Genomic DNA, 12,859 nt, shown 5'->3' with positions numbered 1-12,859 from the left:
CACCGCTAGAAGCGAACCTGAATGTGAGAAAGCATCACTGACAGTTTTACAATTTCTAGCCGAAAAAGGGCACAAGGTGTCCCCTTCTAAGCTGCAATTCTGTGTCCAGCGAGTTGTTTATCTTGGACACTCGCTGTCCAAGGAGGGAAGGCAGCTTACACCCGACCGCATTCAGTTAATAGCTAACATGCCGATACCCAAGACACAAAAGGAGGTACGGGCTTTCATAGGCCTCACTTCATATTGTAGGCAGTGGATCCCTCAGTATGCATTTCTAGCAAAACCACTCATTCAATTGACAACACAGGAGGCAGCCACATCGACTGTCCTCCCTTGGACTCAGGAACATACACACGTTTTTGAAAGTTTAAAGAAAGCTTTATGTCAAGCACCTGTCCTAGCAACACCATGTTACAATAAACAGTTTACACTCTTTGTTACAGAACGCAAAGGTACTGCCTTGTCAGTACTCACACAGGAACAAGCAGGATCACACAAACCATGTGCCTATTTTTCTAGTACATTAGATCCCGTAGCTCAGGCTTTGCCTGCATGCCTAAAAATCAGTGGCAGCAACAGCCTTAGCAATCAGACAAAGCGATGCCATAGTATTAGGACATCCATTGACAGTACAAGTACCACATACAGTAGAGGTTCTTTTGAACCGCACACAAACACAACACTTGACTATAGCGCGACTTACAGGGTATGAATTAACATTGTTCCAACCACATATAGAAATTAGACGTTGTAACACATTGAATCCCGCCACACTTTTACCTGTAATCGGAACAGACCCACTAGCTCATGATTGTATTGATGTTATTACAATCACAACGAAACCCAGACAAGACTTGACAGACGTCCCATTGTCAGACCCAGACTTAACGTTGTATGTAGATGGTTCATGTATGAGAACAAGTACAGGAGAGTTAGTGGCCGCTTACGCAGTCACAACAGACACTGAAGTCATTGAAACAAATTGCATAAATACCTTGTCCGCTCAAGCAGCAGAGCTCATCGCTCTGACACAAGCCTGTATTCAAGCCACAAATAAAAGAGTCAACATATACACTGATTCACGTTATGCATTCGGAGTTGTACATGACTTCGGCGTGCTGTGGCGAGAGAGAGGTTATTTAACTTCTCACGGTGCCCACATTCAGCACGGACCCCTCATTCATGCCTTATTAGATGCAATACATCTACCCACTGCAATATCAATTATGAAATGTAAAGCTCATACGAAAGTTACTGATATCATTTCTCAAGGCAATGATCTAGCTGACAGAACAGCTAAACAGACTGCTCAAACTCAAACATCCGACATGACAAAGACAATAGTCCCGACGCCAACACATTGCATGATGGTTAAGGATCCCGCTCTTGACGTAATTGACATACAGACACATGCTACTCCAGACGAAATAAAGAAATGGACCGAATTAGGAGGGATCCAAACGGATCAAGGATGGATGACAAAGGAAAAATCTGTGTGGTTCCTTCCTGATTCAATGGTCCAAGTCATTATTAACACTGTACATAGTCCAGCGCATCTAGGGGAAAAAGCTATGCTAGACAGCATTCAACATATTTGGTTCAACAAGCATTTACGAGCAGCAGCTAAACAAAAAGTTCGTACCTGTATGATCTGTTGTCAGTTCAACCCAGGAAAAAGCATTCCCGTAGAACAGGGTGGATTTCAGCCTCCTGATCACCCTTTTGAAGTCCTCCAGATGGATTATATCCAGATGGAACGATGTCGAGGATTCAAATATGTTCTCGTAGTTGTCTGTGCTCTTTCCCGTTGGACAGAGGCATACCCGGTTTCAGATTACACTGCCCCGACTACTGCCAAACAGTTAGTTCGAGAATTCTTCCCACGGTACGGTTTACCACGTGTTGTCTACTCAGATAACGGCCAGCCGTTCTCATCCGAACTAATGAAACACGTTTCACTTTTGTTAGGTTATCAGTGGAAGTTCCACTGTGTCCGACACCCCGAGGCAGCAGGTCTCGTGGAAAGACATAATCAAACTCTGAAAATTAGATTGTCCAAAATATGCAGGGAGAAAGGTGTCGACTGGGTAGTAGCGTTACCAGTTGCACTCTTCTACATGAGAATGGTAGCACACTCTCGAACAGGGCTATCCCCGTATGAGGTGATCTTTGGCAGACCACCAAATATGTGGGGGACGCCTATACCACGTAAAATAACTGATATTGACTGTAATATGCTGACAGATTACTTGGCTTCCTTGATGTCTGCACTACAATCTTGTCGTTCACAGGTAGCTGCAGCTTTTCCTGACAACACTGAGGTGAAACCCCATGACGTAGTTCCGGGGGACCTGGTCTTGGTGAGGAACTTTGATCGAAAGACTCAGCTGGATCCTAGGTGGAGGTCGCCGCAACTGGTCTTGCTTACCACAAGGACAGCCGTGAAGATTGAAGGCAGGAAAGGCTGGATACATTCAAGTCATATCAAGAAATTTCATGGACTACCATCGGATGTAAATACCACACCTCGTGTGTCTTCACCCATTGACTCAAAACTTCCTTTGGTTGAAATGAGCAATCACGAACAATATAAACTGAAACTCAGGTCTAACCAGTCAGGCAATTTGATTGTTTAAGTCCTCTCCAAGGTGAAGCGGTTGAATTTGTCTCTGACATGTATCCCTTAGACCTGAATAGAGAAAAAACCAGAAAAATGTTGAAACGACATGCATACTGTAAATCACTGCGTAGTCATTGCACAGTGACGTTATTAATTTTGTTTTTCTTAAGTCTTTTAATAATTACTGCAAGTATATTGTTGCACATATATTATCCTATTTCTAGACATGTTTATAATGTTACTGCTGAACATTCTTTTAGTGAATTACCTCTGCATGAGTTGTCTTATAGATTTGCGCTGCGCAATAATACGTTTATTAGTATGTTACATCATTCCCATCAGGTTAGCAATGCTACAAATTGTTGGATATGTGGCCGACTCCCTCCTTATCAGAATTATAAAGGAATTCTACCTCTTTTTCCATACCCATTCACACACAACGGCTCCTGTGGAGCATGGTTTAGTTTAATTAATTCCCTAGATTCAAATTCTGCAGTTTATCAAGACAACTGGGTATGGGGAAATTTAAACTTAGTTTTACTTAAAGTCTGCTACCCTAACAAGGAGGGACTTCCCAAGAGAACAGGAACTGATCTAGAAAATGAAGTTTATGGATTAGGTAATTTTACGCCTAATCTTATGATCCTAAATGTCGAATCCGAAGCTACTCCAATTTTATCCGCCATGTCAGTATTTCCAGTAAAAGGTGAATTATGTGTAAGAAAGAATGGTTCCATACATATGGGCCATAGTAGATGCACCACTGTAATAGAATTCAGTGATCAAGGCAAGTCGACATTTAGAGCTTACCGCCATTCCTATTTTATATGTGGTCAGACCGCATATATACGCCTACCTCTAGATTGGGACGGTACCTGTTATATAGCATTCCTTTTGCCACCTGTTTTCCTAGCTCCTCCTGATTATCACAGAAATACTCATTTAGTACACAATAGAGAAAGGAGAGATCTCCCAATAGTCGATTACACTGAAACCGCATGGGAAAAATACACAGATTTCAATAAAGGTCTCTTTCCCTATATAGGTACCGTTACTAATAGTAAGTTGATACGTAGATTAACTAGAACCCTTGAAGCAGTAGTGAACGAAACTATTTCCGCCTTAGGCAATTTAACAGAAGAACAGTCTGCTATGCGGATTGTTGTGCTTCAAAATCGTCTTGTCCTTGACGTCATCCTGGCCGATAGGGGCGGAGCTTGTAGGGTCATCGGATCAAGTTGTTGCATTTTCATACCAGAAAATTCGCCATCTGTATATAAAGCCATAACCCGCCTTCATAAGATTGTAAGCCAGATACACCAGAATCCAGGCACCTGGACTTGGTCCGGTTGGTTTTGGAGTGTATTATCTACCTTTGGATGGAAGGTCCTATCCTTCCTAGGTATTGGCCTTCTCATACTATTCAGTTGCTGTCTATGCCTACAATGTGGACCAGCGATTTGTGGTCTGTGTGCCACATCGTGTATTCCACCACCAAGATTTCGTTCGTCCCAGAAGAAAAAAGAAGAACAAATGATGCTATATGAACAGATCAATGGATTGATGAAGATTGATATCTCTTGACGGGCAAGTAGGGGACAAGGAGGGAATGTGGAAATATGGATTTTTCTGATCAGTTATGTCCCCTATCTTGGACCCCAACGGTTTCATGTATGAATCACAAGTACATGTATGTTCCCTCCAGTTCCAGTTATGAAGACGCAAACTCATGTGCGTCCACCGTCAACATGTCCTCTTTCAGATCCGCCATGAATAGGCTGGATATTCCATTCCTAAGTATGAAAGGCCACCGGCTTTATATGGTTCACTTATGCCATTTTACAGTTCAGGCGAGTAGGCCCTGATTCTGCCATCAAGCTTTCCCTGCCTTCTGCCTCTGAGCCTGCATCTGTATCCATGAACTTTGTCCTCATTCTCTGCGCGGCTCACGATGCCTGACATCAGCTTGCTGCCTGCCAAAAAACTATATTTCACCTTCGAAATTATCTGCTCCGCTCCCTGCCCAATGCATTCCTGTCTAGTAGTTTAAGTAAACATTCTTCCAGCTACCGAGCAAAGGCCCGGCTTCTCTGTCTTTATGCAAGTAATTCATAGCCCTATTATTATGGAAGACTTTCGCCCTCGCTTCTAGTGTAGACACTTAGACGCTTGTACACGCACTAACAGTCAGTATAGTCAGTATAGAATAAGATTCTACTCTAAGAGACCTCTCTTTTGGATAACATAGTTCTTTAAACATAGGATGTTAGATATGATTTGGGATAAGGTTGACTTGACCCTCCAGACATCTGTCGCCACATGTAGAGCTAAATGTCAAGTCCCCTTCACCCCCTAGTTGCACGTCAATCACACGTCATGCTGCTGCGCGCGCATTTCTGCCAAGTAATTCTGCTGACATTGCGAAATTCTTTCATGGAACCACCCTATTATGACATCACACTTAATGACGTTCTTTAGTTACACCCAGTTACACCTACTTTTGCTACGTATGTATGTTTTATCTACACTATCAATTGTTACGCCTCCTGCATTTGCTTCAATGTAATGCCTATTGTATAAAAGTAATTACTTATCAATAAAGCATGTACTTCACTTCCTGAACCTCCGTGGTGATGGAACTTGGAGCAACCGATTCGAATCGTCCATTGGAATAAAGCCCATTCCGAACCTCTAATACCACGGATTCTGCCTCTTATTTATTGAGCTATTTTTATTATGTTTCTGTATCAAATTAAGTCCCGGTAATTAAATTATTTACCACACCATGGTGCACATTGTGTTTTCCAATTCATCCATCAACCAGGTATTGCAGTACCTCCAGGAATAGTACACTCTCCCAACCTGGAAACAAAAATGCTGTTCAAAGAAAGACGAAAAAACGAAAGTAGCACTTCACTGGCAAACTCTGTAAGGTGATGCTGGTGTATTTGGATGTAAACAAAACAAATCTGGCCACTTTGCAACCCCTCTGTGTTGCTTTATTTAGTTAGGTATATAATACATTCTATTTCTCTCCATCCTGCTGCACTTTGGATTAGAAAATTTCAAAAGAGGGGCATTTCTCGGCAGAGCGTTTTTCATTTTTGGATCCATTTCACAGGGAAGCAACTAGAAACACGAGCGTTCTTCATTTTTTAATCCATTTCACAGGGAAGCAACTACAGACACACACAAACGAAGCCGAGCCTCGTGGCATGCCTTTGGCCTTCCATAGTGCCCCCACCCTAACCAACCCCACCGATGCAAAAATCCCCCCTCCCCAGCCCCAAAACTCCCCTTTACTCTCCGACGCGCAGGAAGCAAATGGCTTCCTGCGCCTCGGAGAACAAAGGGGAAACCTCCAATGACGTCAGCGCGGCTTGCGCGCTGACGTCATTGATGACGCGGGGGTGGGGGGCGGGGGGAGGCAGGGGAAGGTCTTCCCCTGCCTCCCAGTAAAAAAAAAAAAAGATCAACCACTCACGGGGGAAGCGCCAGCGCTTCCCCCGTGGGTGGGTGCCATGACAAGCTGGACTTGTCATGGGCACAGCGCGACTGTGCTCCATGACGAGTCCAGCTCGTCATGGGCACAGAACGGGTTAACAACCACATTGACAAACACTTCCTAATACATACCTAACAAGTATTACTACTTTATAATTTATATACAGGTACAGCACATTTTCTTATGTTTTATTCATGACTACCGTACTCCTGTTTAATGATGTGACTAAAACTACCACAACTCCCAGAATGCAAATAATATAGATGTATCTATTCTGCACATAATGCTTGGACATTTAAAACATTGTCAAAGGCATTGCTCATGGTAATTTTCAATGGTACTAACATCTTAAACACATATCCTCTGCCGGAAACAGTTCATCATATATACTTTTTTTCACATCACTGTGATACTGTTTTTAATCAAACTCTGATATACATCTTCATTTCTAATCTACTTTTGTTATGAAATTAAAAAGTTATATACATACCAGTGAATTGAACTCATATATTATATTGTTCTTTTAGCTCTTTCTGGGTAGTTTTGACACTGTTAGGATTTGTAAAAACTAAGCACAAGAATGGTACGCCACTCTCATAGAAACCAACTCTAAAATGTCAACCTCTTCAACTTTCCACTCTATCATCTTTCATCATGAGAAAGGTAGCAAGTGAAATCATATCTTTCATTTTAGACTCTGTAATGGGTGATGAATATGTGAGGTCATAAGCAGTGCATTGTGGGGCAGAAGTTATAGTTAGCTCAGGTAACTGTAACTGCTGAATTTTATTGGTGTTGTATGAGTGCAATCTGAGCCTAACTATAACGTCCCTATAACCTTTATTTCAGTGAATTTAAGGTTTCTAACTATGACATCCCTGTACCCTTTGTTTTTTGTTTTGTGAATTTTTAAGGTTTTTTCAAATGTATTTTCTAACTGTAACCCTTAACCTTTGAAGGTGGGTCTGTGAGTGGCTATATAGGTCAGGGAGTGGGAGTGGCTGTATGGGTCTGTGAGTGGGTGCGTGAATGGTATTGTGGGTGTGTGAGTGTCTGTATGGGTGTGTGGGTAGGTATGTGTGTGGGTCTGTGAGTGGGTTTGTGAGTGTCTGTATGGGTGTAAGAGTAGGTGGGTGAGTAGTTTTGAGTGTGTGTGAGTGGGTGTATGAGTGCCTGTTTGGGTGTGTGAGTGGGTGTGCGAGTGGCTGTATGAGTCTGTGAGTGGGTGTGTGAGTGTCTGTATGGGGTTATGAGTGGGTGTAAGTAGTTTTGAGTGTGTGTGAGGGGATTTGTGAGTCAGTCAGTGGGTGTGTGAGTAGCTGTGTGGGTGTGGCAGTAGCTGTGTAAGTGCACCTGCCCCTTTAACCAAGAGTCCACTGTTTTGCACAAACAAATCTTCCCAACTGGAGTACTTTCTATTGGTTAATTAGTAAGAGCTAACTTGTTATGTAAATGTCTAGTACATATTTTGTACTATATCTGAGTAATGGGCCATGAGGAAATGTCTCCAGTGATCTTAAATGCGTTTCAGCAATGTGATTGTTCCTCGTGGGTCTTTATCTAGAAATCTGTGATAAGATGTCCTTCCTATAGAGAAGACTACAAAGAGGTAAATCTCCACCAAACAAGGATTCTTCTTCCTAACTATATGAAGCAAGTGCTACTTTGTTTGGTGGAGATGTACTTCTATTCGTCAGCACCAAGAATGCATCCCCAAATCGGGAAAGATGCTGCGGGGGGGGGGGGATTGAGTGCTTTTGATAAATTGTCCATCATCCTGGCAAAAGACAGGAAGACTGTTGCATACTACTAAGGTGAACAGGGCGGGGCCAAACAGGAGGAACTTCCAGGTGATTTGCCGATTTGCATACTCATTGTAGTTTAAAGGCAGAACCATGGACTCTGCTCTCACCAGGTAAGGACAAGAAGAAATGACCACTCGTCACAGTCACTAGAGATTGTGCTCCAATAGCCCAGGAAGTTAGGATCATTTATTCTTAAAAAAATTGGAGCTTCAACTGGGACACCGGCTTTGTTTATATTTGTAAGTGCTTCCCATTGAGGTTTCATTTCTGTAAATCAGCGTCCAGGTCGGAATGGCCTTGCCCAAACTTAAAGAGGGGTGGGGGATGTGCGGCCCCCTCCCCAGGCTGATTTGGGCCCCCAGGACCAGCCAATTATTGGAAGGGGAGGGGAGTCACGTGCCTCCCTTCCTCAGGCTGACTTTGGCCCCAGGGTCCCCATACTCCGGGGCTGGGCCTCCTGTTCCTAGGTGCCCTTGAGCCCACCAAGGGCACCCAGTGTGCAGTGTTAGGGACCGCAGGGGGGAGCCTCAATGCCCCTGTGATCCTGGCATTGCTCCACCATGCAGGAAGCCGCTAAACATGCAGCTCCCTGTGTGTGGGAGCAATCTTTCATCTGTTTCCCTACCCGCATGACAGCAGGCAGGGAACCAGATGAAAACTCAGCTCCCAGCTAGTTGGGGCAGTATGACAGCTTCTGCTTGCTCGGAGCTGAGTTACTGCTAGCTCTTGCTTAGCAGGAGCTGACACAGCTTCCACCAAGCAAAAGCAAACTGCTATCTTCCAAGGGTGGGCACCTTGGGAGATAGCAGAAGCCGCATGTTCATGGTTGGTGGTCCGCAGGGCCCTTAATGGCTTCAGGAGGGGGGCTTTCCCAGGCTGGCCCCAGGGAGGTGGTGGTCCCCACAGCCCCTCCCTTTTTTGCAGTTCTTTTGTGCCCCGGGGAATGGTGGTCCCCGGGGCAATTAGGAACTTTTAATTCTAAAGCCCCGGGGAGGTGCTCGTCTATTGGGCCTCTAAAGGCCTGAGAGGGGACATGAGGCATGAGGGCTAGGGCTAGGAGGTCAGGGTATTCCTACCCTGCCTCCTTTTATTTTTTTAATCTTTTTTGGGGGGTATTCAAATCCAAATCCCAAGATGGCGGCCAACACTTCTTGGTTGAAGTGTTGGCAGCCAATCAGACACCAGCACAGGGACTAGTGGATCATGTGGCAGCTGGCTCCTCCGCAATGGCGGAGGAGCGTCCTCCCACTGCCTGGCTTAAAGCCAATAAATGAAAAATATAACGTAATTTTTTTATTTGTTATTTTCCGGCTCCGAGCCAGCTTACAAAGGGAGGGGCGGCTGCATTGGGAGGAGGAGTCTATGTGTACTCCTTAACTGCGCAAATGTGTTTGGCCCGGCCGTCACCAGCTGTCCAAAACACACATGCGCACTTAGGTTTCTCAAGCCCAGCTGCATTGAGCAACCAGGCTTGAGAAACCCCACAAACTCCCTGGTCTGAGCAGGGCGTCTTTCCTGCTCGCTCAGACCCATCCCCGCACTGCTCTCCTATGAGAGCAGCGTGGGGATTGCAGGGAGTTGTGATATGGCCCTAGTGCTTGCTGGGACCAGGAAGAACTATACCGTGTGCAACGTGGGAGGCAGCTCTAGGTAACTTTTTCTTTTAAATTTATTTTTTATTATAACCCCTCCACGTGCTCCCCCCTCCCGTGCTCCCCCAAGCCCGCTCCACCCGCCTCACCACCTCTTGTGGCGGCCGTAACTGTTTGGATCCCTGAAGTATCTGTGTCCCTAGATATACAAATTTGAATTGTAGTTAATATCTGAAAAACTACTTAATGGATTTAAACCAAATAATAAAACGGTCACTTTCTGGGGCTACATATCTGCCAAATTTGGTGTAATCCTATCCAGTGGTTCGGGCTGTAGTTGAGTCTAAAATCTCTATGGGAATTAACATGGGAAATACACTTTTTTTGGACCCCCGACCCCCCCTTTTTTTCTCAGCTCCCGTGGACAGATCACCCCAATACTAGATTCAGTAGCACACTTTTTTTGGAAACCTTCGTGAAGATTCGTCAACCGGTGCCAGAGTTATAGGTAAGTCAAAAAACGTGTTTCCAATGGAAACTAGGTCCTAATTGTAATATTTATCTATATACACACACACACACACTGTAATGTTTTGCTTGCTCAATGAAACCCCTCTTTATAACTACCCATATGTTCTTTGAAACAGCAAAATTTACATTGTATGCTGTTCAAATTTTTCATGCGGTAAATTTTTTATGGTTTCAAATTATTGTAATTAAATTGTATATACATAAATCTACACATGGCACTGTTAGAAAATGAGTTCTGGTTGGCAGAGGTATGCACCTTGTCCAAGCAGGAACCACAATCCTAGTCAGGGTGTTGAACGCACTAAAGGTTTACCTCTGCTCACCCTCTTGTAGCTTGGCACAGAGCAGTCATGCTAAACTAAAGAGGCAATGTGTAAATGATTTGTGCACACACACAGTAACAGTAAAATCACCAGAAAAGTACTCCACACCAGTTTAGAAAAACAGCCAATGTTGATCTTTGAAAAACAAGAGCAAAGCAATAATAATCCAACATACACAACTCAAGATTTGAATTTTGCAAGATTAAACCAAAAATGCAGTGCTTAGAAATTAATAGCCCCAACTGTCTAATCCAAAAGTTCAGTCCAATGCGATGGAGTAAGGGCTGGGTACAGGAGTCACGCAGACCCGCTGACAATAACTTGGATGCATCAAAGCTCGGGACGATGCGTTGAACAAAGGAGGGGATGCGTCGCTGTAGAAGGTGATGCGTTGTTTCCGAAGTCGGTGTCAAGAGCACTGTGCGTCAGACCGATGCCTTGGTTACAAGTGGCTGCAGCACCTAACACTCACTTCTAAGGGCCCAGGACTGGATTTGACACCGCTTGGCAGTGCAGGACTCACAGAAGAGGACCTTTAGAGATGCAGGATGTAGAGAGTCAAGTCCAGTCCTTTCACTCTCAGGCAATAGGCAGCAGGCCAACATAGTAAAGCAAACAGCAAAGGGGAAGTACCTCCTGGCAGAAAAAACTGTTCTTCTTCCTGGTAGAATGTCCTCAGTTCCAGAAGTGTTCTACGTATATGGTGTCAGAGGTCCAGAACTTATACCCATTTTAGCCTTTGAAGTTGGGAGACATCAAAGAAAGGTCTATGTGGCACACAAGACAATGCCCTGGCTCCAGGCTTACTGGGTGGGTATGCAACCCTTTTTGTGGGGTTCAGCCCTATTCACAGGTGCAAATGGCAGGTCCTCCCTCTCACTCTAGTGCAGCCAGGTGACCGGCCATCAGGATGTGAGTGGCACACCTCAGCTCCCTTTGTGTGTGACTGTCTAGAGGGGATGCACAAAGCCCAGCTGTCACCCAACCCAGACGTGTATTCCAGAGACAGGCAGAAGGCACAGAATAGTTAAAGTAAGAAAATGCCAACTTTCTAAAAGTGGCATTCTCAGACCTGCAATTTAAAAAACAACTTCACTAAAGGATATGTTATTAAATTGCAAGACACCAAACTTCCTCTTCCTATCTTTTCCCAATTGGAAGTTGCACTTGTTACAAGGCAGCTCCATTGTTAATTTATGGGAGCGATAGGCCTTACAGCAGTGAAATACAAATGTAAGAGTATTTTACTAGCAGGACATGTAAAATTGTAAAGTACATGTCCTACCCTTTAAGTACACAGGTCCCTACCCATGAGCTGTCCAGGGCCTACTCTAGGGTTGAACTATGTGTAACAAAAGGAAGGTTTAGGCCTAACAAGTAGGTTAGCTTGTCCGGTCGAGATGACAGTTTAAACTACATACACAGGCTTCACAGTGGCAAGCCAGAGACATGTTTGAAGGGCTACTTCATGTGGGTGGCACAATCAGTGCTGCAGGCCCAGGCCCAATAGTGGCAATTGTTTTACCAGCCCTAGATACATGTAGCGCATTGTACTAGGGACTTATCAGTAAATCAAATATGCCAATCATGGAGAAACTAAATGCCATAACATTTTAGATACACAGCACATGTACTTTAGCACTGGTCAGCAGTGAAAAAATGCGGAGCCCTAAAGCCAGTCAAAACATGAGGTAAGAATGCTAAATCTCAGGGGAAACCATGCCAAAAAATGCCAGGGCTAACAGGCATTATTATAGTGGGAAATCAACAGCAAAAACAGACCCAGCAGACCATAAAACACAAACAGTCACAAATCCAGCTCACTCACTGACCTGTCAGACCAGCACATTGGGCACTGCTTAATTTCCCTATAAGCCAGTTCGACCCTTGCAATGCAGACATTTGGGCGGCAGGTTGAGGCACGTTGAAAGGGGAGTAGTTCAAATCTAGTTGTAGGCATGCTGTAATTTAGTTACTCATGGGTGAGGGTGACACTCTACTCAAGCAGCAATCAGCAACCACAATCCTTGTCAAGGTGAAGTCACAAGCAAACCCCAAATTAACCTGTGCTCAACCTTCTGGTAGCTTGACACAGAGCAGTCAGGCTTAACTTAAAGGCAACATATAAAATATCTATTCAGTACTTCAACAGTAATAAAGTGAAAACACAACACAGGAAAAACCCCAATCCAAATCAGAAGAATAGAGTACATGTTAATAAATAAAACAAGACCAGAATGACAAACATACAATCAGCACAACCAGAGATCTACAATTTGGAAGATGTTAGTGAATATAGCGCCAAAAAGAACAAAGGACCAACTGTGGTTATCTGGTCACACGGGACTGGGACAAAGTCACAAGTGCAGGCCGACAGCGATGGAGCACAGGCCAGTTATAAGGACTGATTGTGGAGTGTTACTAGGTCTGGCATTGAGGAGGCATCATGCAGCCAAGGCGATGCAAGATCAGAGTTCGAGATG

At 44.2% G+C, this 12,859-nt stretch overlaps 1 protein-coding gene and 1 long non-coding RNA gene across 2 annotated transcripts in view; one reads left to right on the top strand and one right to left on the bottom strand.

Moving 5' to 3' along the window:
• LOC146871841 (S-adenosylhomocysteine hydrolase-like protein 1) overlaps nucleotides 1-12,859 on the top strand; it is an 879,643-nt gene that overhangs the window by 751,970 nt on the left and 114,814 nt on the right. The gene's annotated exons all lie outside the window — the stretch shown is intronic.
• LOC146871842 (uncharacterized) overlaps nucleotides 1-12,859 on the bottom strand; it is a 140,784-nt gene that overhangs the window by 97,632 nt on the left and 30,293 nt on the right. The window lies entirely within an intron of this gene.

This window comes from Triturus cristatus, chromosome 1_1 (assembly GCF_964204655.1).
Source record: "Triturus cristatus chromosome 1_1, aTriCri1.1, whole genome shotgun sequence".
In the NCBI taxonomy this organism is placed as follows: Eukaryota; Metazoa; Chordata; class Amphibia; order Caudata; family Salamandridae; genus Triturus; species Triturus cristatus.
Note: the sequence above shows the minus strand (reverse complement) of the source record. Positions and strands in the feature narration are given on the sequence as shown.